Source organism: Macrotis lagotis, chromosome 1 (genome assembly GCF_037893015.1).
Source record: "Macrotis lagotis isolate mMagLag1 chromosome 1, bilby.v1.9.chrom.fasta, whole genome shotgun sequence".
Lineage (NCBI taxonomy): Eukaryota > Metazoa > Chordata > Mammalia > Peramelemorphia > Peramelidae > Macrotis > Macrotis lagotis.
In genome coordinates, this window is record NC_133658.1 from 339521352 (window position 1) to 339538584 (window position 17233).

Here is a 17233-nt window from a genome sequence, read left to right on the forward strand (position 1 = left end):
ATAAACTATAGAGTTTATTTTTGTTGTTCAGTTGTTTTCAGTAATGTCCAACTCTGTGATACTTTGGGATTTTCTTGGTAAAGATATTGGAGTTATTTGCCATCTCCTCATTTTATACATGAGGAAACTGAGGCACATAGGATTAAGAGAGTTGCCCAGTCACAGAACTACTGTCTGAGGTCAGATTTGAACTCAGCAAGAGGCACCTTCTTAACTCCAGGTCTGGCACTCTATCCACTGCTCCACCTAGCTGCCCATAGAGTTCATATAGGGAGTTAATGTATTAGAAGACTTGGAAAGGCAGGAAAGATTTAGGTTTTGAAAATCTTTAAATGCCAAACATTTTAGGCTTATATTTGCTCCTAAAAGTAAAAGGGAGCTATTGGAGTTTATTGGGTATGGCATGGTGGGTTGACATATTCAGACTTGTGCTTTAGGAAAATTACTAGCAACTTTGTGGAGGATGGATTATACTGGGGAGATACATAGGGCATTATGAGGGCTTGAGGTAGGGAGATGATTGTGATATGAGAGATGTGGGAGAGCAGTTGTGATACCATTTGTGAACCTGGGTGACTGGAAAGTTCCTTCAACAGTATAGAAAATTTGTATGAGGAGAGCTCTGAGGGAAAGATAATGAGTTTTATTTTAGACATGAGTAAGAGGAGTTAGCTGACATATAATTGTTGAATAGGCAGTTAGGCAGGAAGGCAGAATAGAAGAGACTGGGGTTGAATATTTAAATCTTGTAATCATTTTCCTAGAGAAAATAGTTGAACCCACAAAAGCTTATAAGATCACTGTTTAAGGGATAAAAAGAAAAAAGAAAAGAGTGCTGGAGTATAACTATGGTTTGTGGGTGTGACATAGATGAGTAAAGAAGTAAGGTAGTTTATGGAAAATGTGTGTGTGACACGGATAAGTAAAGAAGTAAGGTAGTTTATGGAAAAGGTGCATGAAAAAATTAAATGTCAGCACAGAGGGGTTATTGATTGGTTGAGTTTTGATTTATTTTCATTTTTTCTTCAAAGCACTATTTCAATACTTACTGACCTGGGAAGTCCTGCAATGGGGTTGAACAGTTGCGTCCTACAGATCTTTTTCTTCCTAAAGAAGGGATCAATGAGCAAGCTAAATGCTTCTCATGGAGCACAGTCAACCACAGTTATTAGACCTTTTTTCCTTCCTTCCTTCCTTCCTTCCTTCCTTCCTTCCTTCCTTCCTTCCTTCCTTCCTTCCTTCCTTCCTTTCTTCTTTCCAGTTAGAAAGCTGTGTCCACTGTGCCACCTAAATTGCCTGAGGACATGGATTTGTAAAAACTAAACTCAAAACCAAAACATAATTCCTTGTAACCACAGAGGAAAGTAAGACATTTGGCTCCTAGACTGGAGTCCAAGACTGCATCTTTTCATCGTCCATCAACTTGCTCTGTAATCTTTGGTTGGGAGATATCACCATTCTAGCTCTCCTCATAGTAATTCATAAGATAAGCAGAAGTCAAATTAAACAAATGAATATGCATTGTTCACTTTTTATATATTATTGAGTAAAAGAATAAACATGCTATGCTCAGTGCTACAGGTTACAAAAGGGTTACACTACCCTCAAGAAGCTTACAGTTGATTAGGAATGATATGATATGTATTCAAAGAAGTATTCAGCTGAGTTTAGATAAATTCAAATAATGAATATTGTGAAATGATTCAATTATTTGAATTTACACCATACAAAGTTATAATTATATATAAAATATATTAATTGGTTCCAGTGAAATGGAAATAAACAATGAAAAGTCAAATAAAATGATAACTTCATAATATTCTTAAAACAAAATAAAACATGATAGGAGTAAGGAAAGATCTGGACAAAGCACCTAGGAACAGTTAAGGAGAGAGAAATCATGATATGATTCACAGAACACTTGAGTTAAAATTTAAAAAAACCCCTAGAGTTTGAATCTAAGCTTTTCTATTTAGTACTTCACTGCTCTTGGTAGAGAGATTCTCTAGATTTCACATTCCTTATTAGTAAAACCAGTCATTCAATGAGAGCAGTCCAAACCATACAAAAGGATCCCTGTGAGCTACAAATTACTTAGTAAACCACAAATAAATGTTATCTATATTCTATTGCATTTTTGATATTTTTTGAATTTTTATTTTTTTGTTAAATATTTCCCAATTACATTTTAATCTGGTTTAGGCTGTTTTGGCCTTCAGGCCTGTGTTTAGCATCTCTGGACATAAAATGCTTTTTTTTTATTTTTGCAGGACAGTGGGATTAGGTAATCAGTTAGGTAATTATTAAGTGTCTGAAGCTGGATTTGAACTCAAGCACTCCTGACTCCAGGGTCAGTGCTCTTTCCACTGTACCATCTAGCTGCCCCACTGTGCCATTTAGCTGTTCCCATAAATGATCTTGAAGGTCCCTTCTGGTTTTAAGTCCTATGAACCAAGATAACAATCCCTAATGATGAGATCAGAAAAGAATAAAACAATTCCTTCTTGTCAAGTGTGTTATGAGATAATTCCTTTGAAGTCTTTGGATCTTTTCTATAGATGTAGGCTGTTCTCATATTCACTGCTTTTACCATAAAACTTTTCACATTTTGTACAGAAAACATTTGTCATTGTTTAGTAACATATATATATATATATATATATATATATATATATATATATATATATATATAAAATTCAGAAAGTCAGGTGTGAGCATCCTAGAGGGATAACCGATTCTAGAAGGGGGTCCACAGGGTCATATTTTTCAACCTCCTAACTGGTACAGAAATCTCCACTACAGCATTCCTCAGAAGTGGTCATTCACCCTCTTCTTGGATATCTACAGAGATGGAGACTCATTGTGCCATAAAATAGACTGGTACATAACTGGATAAATACAGGTAATGGAAAATTCATTTTTTATTTTCATTTCTTTCTTTCTTTTTCCTATTACATATAACAGTAGTTTTCAATAACCTTTTCTTACAGTTTTCTCCCTCCTTCCTTTTTCTTCCCCTGATAGAAAGCAACATAATATAGACTCTACATCTATAACATGCTAAACATAGATCCATATTGATGATACTGATACTTGGGTTTTTTTTTTTGTTCTGGAAGAAGACCATGACATCAGGGAGATGATGCCATGACAAGCAAGTGAATTGGATTTGAGTAAAGAGTGCTGTGCTCAGTCACTAGTCTCACTTTATCCTCCAGAGCCATCTGGGGTCCAGTGATCAGATATGAATCATGACAACTGGAGATGGTCCTGGATGTGAGACAATCAGGGTTAAGTGACTTGCCCAAGGACACATAGCTAGCAAGAGTAAAGAATCTGAGGTGGGATTTGAACTCTGGTCCTGCAGACTTCAAGGCCAGTGTTTTATTCATATTAAGCATGTTATGAAAGAAGAATCACATCCAAATGTAAGAAAAAAAATTACAGAGAACAAAACAATATAATACATAAGACAACTTTTAAAAATTGAAGATAGTAAACTTTAGTCTGCATTTAAACTCCATAGTACCTTCGCTCCATATGAATTCTCCTTCACAAGTCTTTTAGTATTGTCTTTGATTTTTGTACTGCAGAAATCATCAAGTCCATCATAGTTGATCATCTCCCCATATTGCTGTTAGTTTTTATCATGTTCTTCTGGTTCTTCTCCCTTCATTCAGCATCAATTCCTACAAGTCTTTCCAGGCTATTCTTAAGTCCTATCCTTCATGATTTCTTATGGAACAATAGTGTTCCATCACATTTATATGCCACAGTTTGTTCAGTCATTCTCGAATTGATGAGCATTCCTTCAATTTTCAATTATTTGTCACTATGAAAAGACCTGCTATAAATATTTTTTGTACATGTGGGTTCTTTATCCTTTTCTATGATCTCTTTGGGATATAGACCTAGTAGTGGTATTGCTGGGTCAAAGAGTATGCACAGTTTTATTGTACTTTTGGGTATAATTTCAAATAGCTCTCCAGAAAGGTTGAATCAGTTCACAAGTCCACCAATAATGCAATAGTGTCTCAGTTTTCCCACATCCCTTCCAACATTGATAATTTTTCTTTCCAGTCATATTGGCCAATCTGTTAGGTAAGATATGGTAACTCAGAGTTGTTTTAATTTGCATTTCTCTAATCAATAATGATTTAGAGATTTTTTAAATATGATTATAGAAGACTTTAAGTAATAGAAGATTCTTTTTTAAAACTGAGCAAAACTCTGCCTCCCAGTAACTTGTAGAATATAAGAATTTCTAGGTAGAGTCACCAAACAATGTACAAAGGGGTAAATTAATTGTAAATCATCTACTTATGTGGTTCTAGTTAAAATTTTTGTAGTTCACATCTGGCCAAGATAGTGGAGAAGCCAGGCACTGGCTCTCCTGGCTTTCCCTCAGAACTAACATGAACCAAGCTTATTTTTTTGTCTTTTTTTTAGGATTTTGCAAAGCAATGGGGTTAAGTGGCTTGCCCAAGGCTACACAGCTAGGTAATTATTAAGTGTCTGAGGTCATATTGAACTCAGGTACTCCTGACTCCAGGGCCGGTGCTCTATCCACTGTGCCACTTAGCTGCCCCCTGAACCAAGCTTCTTAACAGATTTTGGATCCCCAGAACCCACCAACAAAATCTGTCACAGGGGAGAGTATGTCAGGGGCAGAGAGTAGAGATCCCACATGGGGCAGTGGGGTGAGGCCAGGGGACTGATCTGAGAACAGTGGCTGAAGCATTTGCTGTGTGTGTGGTGGGTGGGTGGGATAGTTCCAGTGAAGTGCTCTGTACTAGGTGCTTGCATATTGCCTCAAAACCTAAGTGTAGAAAACATATCTCCTCCCAGCTGATTGCTGACTAAATTGATTAAACTTCTAGCCTGTGATTTTGCAAGGACAGGTTTAGGGAGTGGGCCACAGACATCAGCAGACAATCCAGAGAAAACTTCTGGCATTCCTTTCTGACTGGCCCACTAAGTAACTCCCTGGAGTCTCTAACCCCAGGGATCAAGGAATCTCAACACTGAAGGGCTGTGAACCAGCTCCTTCCCCAACAGAAGACCCTAGGGAAAGGGCCCAAAATGAAGAAAGGCCAGCTCAAAGGAGGGGGCAGGTGGTTTATTGAATTTTACCTTGAAGACAAGGATATTGGCTCAGATAGGCATAGAACATCATAAGAGAATATGAATTGGTCTCCAGCCAGAAAGAATTCTTAGAAAAGATCAGAAAAGAGTTTAAACAGCAAATGGAAAAATTGGGAAACTAATGGGCTTCATGAGACACCAAGAATCTGTTACACAAAATAAAAAATGAAAAATTAGAAGAAAATGTAAACTACATTGGTAAAATTGGCAAAAACATCTGGTCTGGAAAATAGATCCAGGAGAGAGAATTTAAGAATTATGGGACTTCTTGAAAAGTTTGAAGAAGAAAAAAATTTTGGATTCATATTTCAGGATACAATCAAGAAAAACTCTGCTGATATCCTGGAGCAAGAGGGCAAATATGCTAATCCCCTCCTCAAAGAGATGCCCAAAATGAAGACACCAAGGAATATTGTGGCCAAACAAATATCAGATCAAGGAGAAAGAAACAATTAAAATACCAAAGGAGCCACAATCAGGATTACACAGGACCTGGCTACATCAACATTAAGGGATTGTAGTGCTTAGAATATCATATTCCAAAGAGGAAGGGAGCTTGGATTACAACCAAGAATTCACTATCCAGAAAAACTGAGCCTTCTCTTTCAGGGGTAAACATGGACATTTAATGAAATAGGTGATTTTAACTTTTTCAATGAAAAGTGCAGAGCTAAACAGAAAATTTGGTCTTCAAACAGCAGACTCAAGAGATACATGATAAGTAAGGTAAACAGGGGAAAAGAAAAAAGACTGTTATACAATAAGATACAACTGGTTATATCCACACCTGGGAGTAATATTCTCATAACTCCTGAGAATTATAACTCAATTGGAGGGAGTATATTTAGCCAGAAGGGATGGACAATCATGACATGTCTATGACTTTGGTGGAATGATTTAAAAATATTATCTCATTAAAAAGGGAGTACAGTAAAGAGACAGGAGGCAGGGGGAGAGTGAATGGGGTTAATTATATCACATGAAGACGTGCAAAAGACCTATTGCAATAGAGTGGAAGAAGGGAGAGGGTGAGAACCAACTGAATCCTATTCTCATTAGATTTGACTCAAAGAGGGATTAATATACACACACACACTCAGTTGAGTCTGGAAACTTATCTTACCTTTCAAGTATTAATAGGGGAAGACAGGAGGGACTGACAGAAGGAAGGACAGGAAGAAGGGATAACGGGAAAGGGGAAATTAAAGGGAGGAGGTTGCACAGAAGTGGATAAACACACTGAAGGAGGTGGTATTCAGAAGCAAAATACTGGAAAATAGAAATAAGTTGGAAAAAGGGGAAAGTAGAGAGGGAAGATAGCATTAGGGTAATACAGAGTTAGTAATTCTAACTTTGAATGTGAATGGGATGAATTATCCCATAAAACATAAGTGGATAGCAATATGAATTAACAACCAGAATCCTATAATGTACTGTTTATAAGAAATACATTTGAAGCAGAAAGATGCATACAGAGAAAAGGTAAGAGGCTGAGGTGGAAAAGGCAGGGGTATTAATCCTTATCTCAGGCAAAGCAGCTGCATAAATAGATCTCATTAAAACAGATAAGGAAGGAAAGTATATCTTCCTTAAAGGTACCATAGATAATGAAGTAATTTTAATTCTAGATATGTATGCAACAAGAGTTACATTATTCAAATTCATAGGGGAAAAGCTGAATGAGTTACAGGAAGATACAGACAACAAAACTCAACTGGTAGGAGACCCCCAACCTTCCTCTCTCAGAATTAGATAAAGCTAACCCTAAAATAAATAAGAAGGAAGTTAAGGAAGTAAATAGAATGTTAGGAAACTTAGTCATGATAGACTTTTGAGGAAAATTAATTGGGAATAGAAAAATATACCTTTTTTCTGTGGTAATGACATCTACACAAAAAATGACCATGTACTAGGGCATAAAAACCTCATAAACAATTTCAGAAAGGCAGAAATATTGAATGCATCCTTTTCTGACTATGATGCAATAAAAATCATGCACAATAAAGGGCCATGGCAAGATAGTCCTAAAATTAATTGGAAACTACATAACATAACTTTGAAGAATGAGTGAATCAAACATGATTTCATCCAAGACAATGACAAAAAGAGACATTTCAAAACTTATGTGCTACAGCCAAAGCAGTTATTAGGGAACATGTTATATCTCTATATACTTTTATGAATAAAATACAGAAAGAGGAAATCAATGAACTTAAGATGCAGTTAAAAATTTAGAGAAGGAAAAATTAAAAAGCCTCAATTAAATACCAAATTAGAAATTCTGATAATTAAAGGAGAAATTAATAAAATACAGCAAGATAACTATTGAAATAATAAATAAAATTGAGTTGTTATTCAAAAAACCAGTAAAATAGATAAACTTTTGGTTAATCTGATTATAAAAAAGAAAGAAAATCAAATTCTGGTATCAAAAATGAAAAAGGTGAATTCATCACCAATGAGGAGGAAATTAAAATAATAATTCAGAACTATTTGCCAATAAATTTCATACTCTAAGTAAAATGGATGAATATTTATAAAATATAAATTGCCCAAGTTAAAAGAAGGAAATAAATACTTAAATAATACTAGCTCAGAAAAAGAAATTCAACAAGTCATCAATGAACACCCTAAGAAAAAATCTCCAGTGCCAGATAGATTCACAAGAGAATTCTATCAAACATTCAAGGGACAATGTGTTCCAATTCTATATAAAAACTACTTGAAACTATAGGTTAAGGAAGAACTCTGCCTAATTCCTTTTGTGACACCAATATGGTGCTGGTACTAAGCCAGAAAGAGTCAAAACAGAGAAAGAAATTTATAGACCAATGTCCTTAAGGAATATGGATTAAAATATTTAAAATAAAATATTAGCAGAGTGATTCCAGCAAGTTATCACTAGGAAAATATACTATGATCAAGTAGGATTTATTCCAGGAATGCAGGATTGGTTCAATATTAGTAAACCTATCAGCATAATTGACTATATCAATAGCAAACCAAACAGAAATTATATGATTATCTCAATAGATGCTGAAAAAGGCCCTACCTATAGCACTCATTTCTACTAAAAATACTAGAGAGTATAGGAATAAATTGATAGTTCCTTAAAATGATATGCAGTATGAACAAGAATTAAATGCAGTAGGGTTAAGCTAGAAGCATTCCCAATAAGATCAGGGGTGAAATAAGCATGTCTATTATCACCACTATTATTCAATATTTCATTAGAAATGTTAGCTTTAGCAATTAAAAATAAGGAAAAGAATTGGGCATGAAGAAACAAAACTCTTACTCTTTGCAGATAATATGATAGGATACTTAGAGAACCCTAAAAAATCATCTAATAGACAACTGGAAACAATTAGCAACTTTAGCAAAATCGCAGGATACAAAATACATAAATTCCCACCATTTCTATACTAACAAGATACAGCAGTATGAGATAGAATGAGAATTCCCATTTAAAATAACTTCAGACAACATACAGTACTTGCGAGTCTACCTGCCAAAGAAGACTCAGAAAATCTATGAAAACCATTATAAAACATTTTTCACACAAATAAAATCAGACCTAAATACCTGGGCAAATGTCAACTTCTCATGAATAGACCATACTAATATAATAAAAAATGACAATTCTACCTAAATTAAACTATTTATTTAGTGCCATACCAATCAAACTTCCAAAAAATACTTTACTGAGTTAGAAAAAATAATAGCTAAATTCATATGGAGGAAGAAAACAAGAATATCAAGGAAATTAATGAAAAAATGCAATAAAAAGATGGCTTAGCCATGCCAGATCTAAAATTATATTATATAGCATCAATTTTCAAATCTGTCTGGTACTGGCTAAGAAATAGAATAGTGGATCAGTGGAATAAACCAGGTGCAAAAGAGACAGCAGAAAATTATTATAGTAATCTACTGTTTGATAAACCCAAAGACTCCAGCTTCTGCAATATGAACTTACTCTTTAAAACTTCTGGGAAAAGTAGAAGATAGTATGGCAGAAACTAGGATTAGACTAACATATCACACCCTATACAAAGATAAAGTCAAAATGGGTACAGGATTTAGACATAAAAGACAATATTATTAGCAAATTAGGAGAATAAGGAATGATTTACCTATCAGATGGGAAGCTGTTTATGACCAAAGAAGAGCTAGAGAATATTATAAAAAACAAACAACTTTTTTTTATTTTGAATTTATTTTGTATTCTCATTTTGTACAAATGTTTTTTTTACATTAATAAAATATTCTTGTTTACAAGTAAACAAAATACCCCTCCTCCCCCATGAATATAGATAGACTTGCTTGGGCGATAAAAGTAAAAGGGAGAGAAAAAAATTAAAATTAAAAATAAAAGTAATAGTAATAATTGTAGGTATGGCCAGGTGGCGCAATGGACGAAGCACTAGCCCTGGAGCCACGAGCACCTGAGCCCATATCCAGCCTTGTAAACCCAACAATCACCTAGCCGTGTGACATGCAAGCCACCCGATCCCCACTGCCCTGCAAAAACCAAAAAGAAGAAAAAAAAGACCCAAAATAAAATAAAATAGTAATAATAGTAGGGGTGGCTGGGTGGCAGACGGAGCATTAGCTCTTGAGCCGGGAGCACCTGGGTCCAAATCTGGCTCCAGACACCCAAAGATTACCCTGCTATGTGGCCCCAGGCAGGCCATCCAGCCCTACTTGCTCTGCACCCTCCCCCAAATATAATAACAAAAAATGTGCTTGAGTCTTTGTTCCAACACCAACAACTCTGTCATGGGTGGATCTCATTCTTTATGATAAGTCCATCACAAAAGTTACTTCCATATTTTTCCAAGTTTGCCATTGCTGATCGCAACTCCCTCCTTTCTTATTTCTCCACTACCATGTACTCTATTTCTCTCTCCTTTCACTTTGACTCTGCTGTAGGGTCGTTGACTGGCTCAGCAGACAGATCCCTGGTCCTGGGGCCAAGAAGCCCTGAGCCCCCATACCACCCCTTAGGCCCAGAATCCACCTGGCCCTATGGTCCTGGGCAGGCCTTCCAATCCCAGCCCCTTGCAAGAAGTAAGAAAGAAAATGTGTTATATCTGACCAGTCTCCCCCCATGGTCCATCCTCTCCTCCTTTATTCACATCCCCACCCCTTCCCCCTGCTCCCCCCTCCTTCTTACTCCAGATGTCTATACCCCATTGAGTATATATGCTGTTTCCTCTCCTAGCCATCTCTGATGAGAGCAAAGTTTCCCTCATTTCCCCCCCTTGCCTCCCCCCATTCCATATCATTGCAATAGTTCATTGTAATAAAAAAATTCTTATGTGAAATATCTTGGACTATTCCCCCTCTCCTTTTTCTTTCTCCCATTCCATTTCCCTTTTTTTCTATTGACTCCATTTTTACACCATATTTTATCTTCGAATTCAGCTTTCTCCTGTGCTTCAACTATAAAAGCTCTCTCTACCTGCTCTATTTACTGAGAAGGTTCATATGAGTATTATCAGTGTCATTTTTCTATGCAGGAATACATGCAGTTTATCCTCATTAAGTGCCTCATATTTCCTCCCTCTCCTCCAATCTCCATGCTTCACCTGAGTCCTGTATCTGAAGATCAAACCTTCTGTTCAGCTCTGGCCATTCCAAAAGGAACATTTGAAATTCCCCTGGTTCATTGAAAGTCCATCTTTTTCCCTGGAAGAGGACATTCAGCCTTCCTGGGTAGTTCATTCTTGGCTGCATTCTAAGCTCTTTTGCCTTCCGGTATATTGTATTCCAAGCCCTACGAGCTTCAATGTAGTTGCTGATAAGTCCTGTGTGATCCTGACTGCAGCTCCATGATATTTGAACTGTGTCCTTCTGGCTGCTTGTAATATTTTCTCTTTGACTTGGGAGTTCTGGAACTTGGCTATAATATTCCTAGGGGTTGGTTTTTTGGGATCTCTTTCTTGGGGGGGGGGAATCAGTGGATTCTCTCCATTTCAATTTTGCCCTCTGCTTCTAGAATATCAGGGCAATTTTCCTGCAGTAATTCTTTGAAAATGATGTCAAGGCTCTTTTCCTGATCATGACTTTCAGGTATTCCAATAATTTTTAAATTATCTTTTCTAAGTCTGTTTTCCATATCAGTTGTTTTTTCAATGAGATATTTCACATTTTCTTCTAATTTTTCATTTTTTTGGTTTTGAAGTATTGATTCCTGATTTCTGGTAAATTCATCAATCTCCCTGAATTCTATTCTTTGTCTGAAGGATTTGTTCTCCTCAGAGAGTTTTCTTTTCTCTTTTTCCATCTGGCCAATTTTGCTTTTTAAAGCATTCTTCTCCTCAATAACTTTTTGAACTGTTTTATCCATTTGACCTAAGCTGGTTTTTAGCATGCTATTTTCTTCAGCATTTTTTTGGATTTCCTTGACTAAGCTGCTGACTTCATTTTCATGTTTTTCCTACATCTCTCTCCTTTCTTTTTCCAGTTTTTCTTCCAACTCCCTTATTTGATTTTCAAAGTCTTTTTTTGAGCTCTGTCATAGCCTGAGCCCAATTTCTGTTTTTCTTGGAGTCTTTAGATGCAGGAGCTTGTGCTTCCTCATCTTCAGATTGAGTATTTTGATCCTTCTTGGGCTCATTTGCAAAATATTTCTCAATAGTCTTCCTCTTATTTCTCTACTTGCTCATTTTCCCAGCCTGGGCCTGGTTTGGGGTGTTTCTTGAGTTTTTGGGACACTGCCACAAGGGTCTCAGTGTGTGAGGCTCTGTCCTCCCTCCTGGTCTGTGAATGAAACGCCCCCCTCTGCCATGGGGCTGAGGTGGGGGGGCCCTGCTGTTCTATGGGGGGGCCTAGGTTGCGATCAGGATCTGAATGTGGTCAGAGCCCCAGAGTCCTGTTCCAGGGGCAGAGGACAGAGTTGGGCAGTCTCTCTCTCTCTCTTCATTCCCCTCCCTAGGTCCAATGGGCTCATGCCCTGGGGGCTCCTGCTTACCAGCTCTGCCTGCTTTTGTTTCCCGGTCTAGGCTGCAGAAAGACCAAGCTGCTCCTTGTGTGCCCCGAGGGCTGGGCTCCACGTGCTCGGTCTGGCAGAGGTCCCCCGCTGTTCCCCCACTTTGTGCCTGGTGCTCCTCGGGGTACAGCTCAGGAGACTCCCCCGCTTCTGTGAGCTGAGACTTCCAGCACCCTGGGGCTGCCTCTGGGAGGCTGAAGTTCTTTGGCTCTGGTGGGCCACCCCTCTGGCAGGCCGCCTCTCCGACCCCAGGGAACAGAGCCTTTCTGCTCTTTTCCAGGTTACCTTGAGTAGGAGAACTGCCTCACTGGATCCCTTTGTGGGTTCTGTCTCTCGAAAGTTTAGTTAGAGTCCTTAGCTGATGAGTTTTATCAGAGAGCTCCTAAGACTCGATCCCTTCTTGTCACCCTCTTGGCTCCGCCCCCCCCAAACAACATTTTTATTACATTAAATTAAAAAAACTTATGCAAAAACAAAACCACTGTAACCAAGATCCAAAGGAATGTAGCAAATTGGGAAACAATTTTTACCACTAGTGTTTCTGAAAAGGACTCATTTCTAAAATATATAGAAAAGTGAATCAAATTTATAATAAAATAAAGCCATTCCCCAATTGACAAATGAGCAAAGGATATGCAAAGGCAATTCTTGGATGAGGAAATCAAAGCTATCTATAGTCATATGAAAAATTGTTCCAAATAGTTATTGATTAGAGTAATGTAAACTAAAGCAACTCTGAGGTATCACCTCATACCCCTCAGATTGGCCAATATGCTCAGAAAGGATAATGATCAATGTAGGAGGTGATATGGGAAATATGGAGCAGTAATGCATTGTTTTTTTTTAGGTGGTTTTTTTTAGGTTTTTGCCAGGCAAGCAGGGTTAAGTGGCTTGCCCAAGGCCACACAGCTAGGTAATTATTAAGTGTCTGAGACCAGATTTGAACCCAGGTACTCCTGACTCCAAGGCTGGTGCTTTATCCACTGCCACCTTGCCACCCCCCCAGTAATGCATTGTTGATAGAGCTGTGAACTACTTCAACCTTTCTGGAGAGCAATTTGAAATTATATCCAAAGTGCAATATAAATTTGCATACCCTTTAAGAGTCAGCAATATCACTACTGGGTCTGTATCCTGAAGAGATCATGAAAAGCAATAAAAATTTCACGTATACGAAAATGTTCATAGCACTATTGTTTGTAATGGCAAAGAACTGGACATTGAAGGGATGTCCATCATTTGGGGAAGGGCTGAATAAATTGTGGTATATGTATATGATGGAACACTATTGTTCTATAAGAAATTGTGAAGGAAGGGATTTCAGAAAAGCCAAGAAAAACTTGCATGAATTGATGCTGAATAAGATGAGCAGAACCAGAAGAAAATTATACACCTTAATAACAACACAGGGTGAAGATCAACCCTGATGGACTTGCTCACTCCAACAGTACAATAATCAGAGACAATTTTACGGGATCTGTGATGGAGAATACCATCTGTATCCAGAGAAGTAATTGTGAAGTTTAAATGAAGACCAAAGATCATTATCTTCAATTTTTGAAAGTTGTTGTATTGTGCAATTTTTCTATCTCTGATATTTTCTTTCTTCCTTTTGGATCTGTTTCTTCTCTTAACATTTAATTTGGATCTCTGGAAGCAAATGTAAAGACTATATCAGAGAGCCTTCTGTTGGGGGATGGGGAGGGAAGGGAGGGAGGAAAAAAATTGTAAAATTTGAGACCTTGCAAAAAAAAGTGTTTGATAGAAACTACTATTATATACAATTGGAAAACAAATAAAATATATAATTAAAATGATTTTTTACTTATCCCTCTCAAACATAACCTTTCAAATATATGAAGAAAAACATTCGTTTACTCTTCACTTTTCTATATTAGTTTCATTTCTTTTGCCTTTTCTCAATTTACTTATCTTCATGATCCCCTCATCATCCCATTTACCCTATACTGGACCTTCTTTAACTTGCCCATATCCTCCATAAACTGTAGGAATGAGACCCAGACATCACTCCAGATAGTCTTAGAATGAGGAAGATCTAGATATAATCTTGCCACAAATAATCACTGGAAAGTAAGTCTGGAAAGTCACTTAGCTACTTTCTGCTTCAGTTTCCTTTTTTTTTTTTTTTTTTGGTAAAATAAGGGGGTTGGATTTATTGGCCACTAAGGCAATTTCTAGCACTAAATCATTGAAGTCATATGGCCTGACAGGTTCTTTGAACAATAGCACAGATCCTTTGCTTTGATTTGGATACTATATTTGTATTTTTTTACACAATCTATTCTTGTATTAGCTTATAGTTCCCATATCCTATTGTCAGTTCTTAAGGTTTATGATAGCACCCCCCCATCTCTTCCCCCACTTTCATATTAACTGCTTTTTACCCTGCTTTTTATTCCATTTTGTACTTGGACAATTGGATTTTTTTTAACCTAAATTAAGGACTCTACCTCAAACCCTTTTAAAGACCATTGGGAGTTTTATCTCCAGTGTTCAGTTGTACTGAGATCATTTTGACATTTGAGTTAATCATCTCTCCTCTTAAGGAAGCTTCCTAACTTTATGTTATACAAAGATTTGAGGAGTATTTAAGCAAATTTAATAGTGACACAAAAGAGTAAGGAAGAGGTAGCTGACTGGTTCACATGGGATACCTGCTGAATGATTATCAGCTGTTATATTTTGATAGATCTTTGCTTTCTATAAATTGCAATATTGTGTCCCCCCCCACTTTGATGATGTGAAAAGGTTTGATTGTTCTATGATGACCTAGTGTACTCCAATTAAAACTGTGCATTTTTTTCCTTACACATGCTATTCCAATAAAATTTGGAATAAACAACATATTTTAAAGTCCATCTCTGGTCCCAAGGACCATGACACCCTCAATCTGATCTCCCAGCTCTAAGCTTCATATGGAGCTTACAACCTTGCAATGGTTTGTCCTGTCAGATTGCTGGCATTAAGTCACTCATACACATATTACTCTTTGACCTCCAATTGGCAACCATGGTCTCCCCCTTTGTAAAGAAAGACACTTCTTTTTGCCTACAAATCCAAACTGTCTACTTACTGTTCATACACAGCTGCAACAGCTGGAAGCATCTGGCAAGGAACATATGGAATTTAATTTCCCGATATTTACATAGATTGAAACTGTTTTTACTCCAGACTTCAGAAGATCTTTTGCATTAGACCTTGAGGCAAGAGTTTTCAGGTCATTTCATTCCCTCTCCCTAGTGCTTACTCCCCCCCACTGCCCACTAAACCCCACCCCCTCCTACCTCCCTTGCTTTCTGTGAATGAGCTGGGAATTGCAACTTAAAGTCAGCTCAGGCTTTAGTATGCTTTAAGACTCAGAAGTTCTTGATCTACATAGCTTACTGTGTCAGTTTCTTTTTTGTTTCAGGAAAGTCCAGAAGGACTTTATAACCCCCAACTTTTGAGAAATGTACTTGTTTTACAGTGACCTTGACTAGACTTTTATTGTATTAAAGGAAAATCTCCCCTGGACTTCTCTCCCCTACCCGTGGATGCAAGGGGTGAAAAAAGACCTCAGAATTGAGGAATAGAAAGATAAAAACAGGCGAATGAGTCATGACTAAAATAACAAAATTGTTAAAATCCCCCCAGAACGTGGGATTTAGTGAGAAGAGACAAATCAAAGTCAGAGATTCAGAAACCATTTGGTCTCCATTGGGTTCCATGCTCTATTTCTAACCATAGGGATCAGACCTTTATGAAAGGAAGAGTGGAAAGAATAGGTCTGGAAACAAGTAAACCTGGTTTTGAATCCTGATTAAGTCAATTATCAGTTATTGGATTCTAAGTAAGTCAAATTCTTGAGCCTCAATTTTCTTCTTGAGCTTCAATTTTCTCACCTGCAAAATTGAGACATTCTATATACTTTTTCCTCAGGGTTGTTATGAGAAAGGTGCTTTTAAAATTTAAAGCACTAAGAGCAGCTAAATGATGCAGTGGATAGAGCACCTGCCCCCAGAATTGGGACATAACTTCGGATCTGCCCTCAGACACTTGTAGTTTTACCCTGGGCAAATCTAACTGATTGCCTCTAAAGAGAAAAAAATTAAAGCACTATTAATGTGGTAATTATTATCATTATTAGACCATACTTTTCATAGAATCAAAGATCTATATCCAGAAAGAACCAGAGAAGTCATCTTGTCTAACCTAATTATTTTATAGATGAAGAAATTGAGGTCCAGGTTATTAAGTGATAAGCCTAAAATCATGCAAAAAGAAAGAGTCAGGGATGAAATTTGAACTGAGGTCTTCTTATGCTCTTAGAACCAATGGTCTTTCTGTTGTACTACAGATGGTGCATTTGTATTTGGTTTTCTTTGGGTGAACTTGTTCTTTTCCAACTTTTTTTTCCAATTAAAACCCTCTGCCCTAATACCAAAAAACACACAAAATGAAAAGATCTGGTTCCTGTCTTGGAAGAAGACATAAGCCATGGGGGTATGTCTCATCATTATGTTCTCTCTCCTCAATAAGTTAGACTTTTCCAGGGAGGGTGGGAAGGGGCAGTTAAGAACCATTAGTGTGTAAGATTTCCAGCCACTGATTGCAGAGCTCAGGGCAGAGAGCCACATATTTGATCCTCTCCAAGCTTCTGAGATAATCTCTCCTCCACTCTGAATGTTCTTCTCTAGAGGTCCAACTCAAACCAGATTGACAACTTGGGGCAAAAGTAATACTGTGACTAGAGGAAAAAGTACAGGATGGGAACTGACTTTGTCTTCCAACTTCTAGAAAGAAATTAGGGCGGTTAAGTTGTTTAAATCTTAAGCCAGAACCTCTGATTTAATTTGATTTTATAGTTCCAAGGATTTCCTTGTTGTGGTTTTTCTATATCACATACAGAGCTCAGCTCTTCCCCCCTGCATTGAGGGAAGCAAGTAATCATAAATGTGCTGGCATGGTATGGGGGAATATCCCACTGAGGCATCTGCTCAGTCCCAGGCATGAAGACCCCAAAGGGGATATAGACCATGGCCATAAGCCAGAAGACACACCCAAGTAAGGACTTTTAGGGTTTCATGGTGA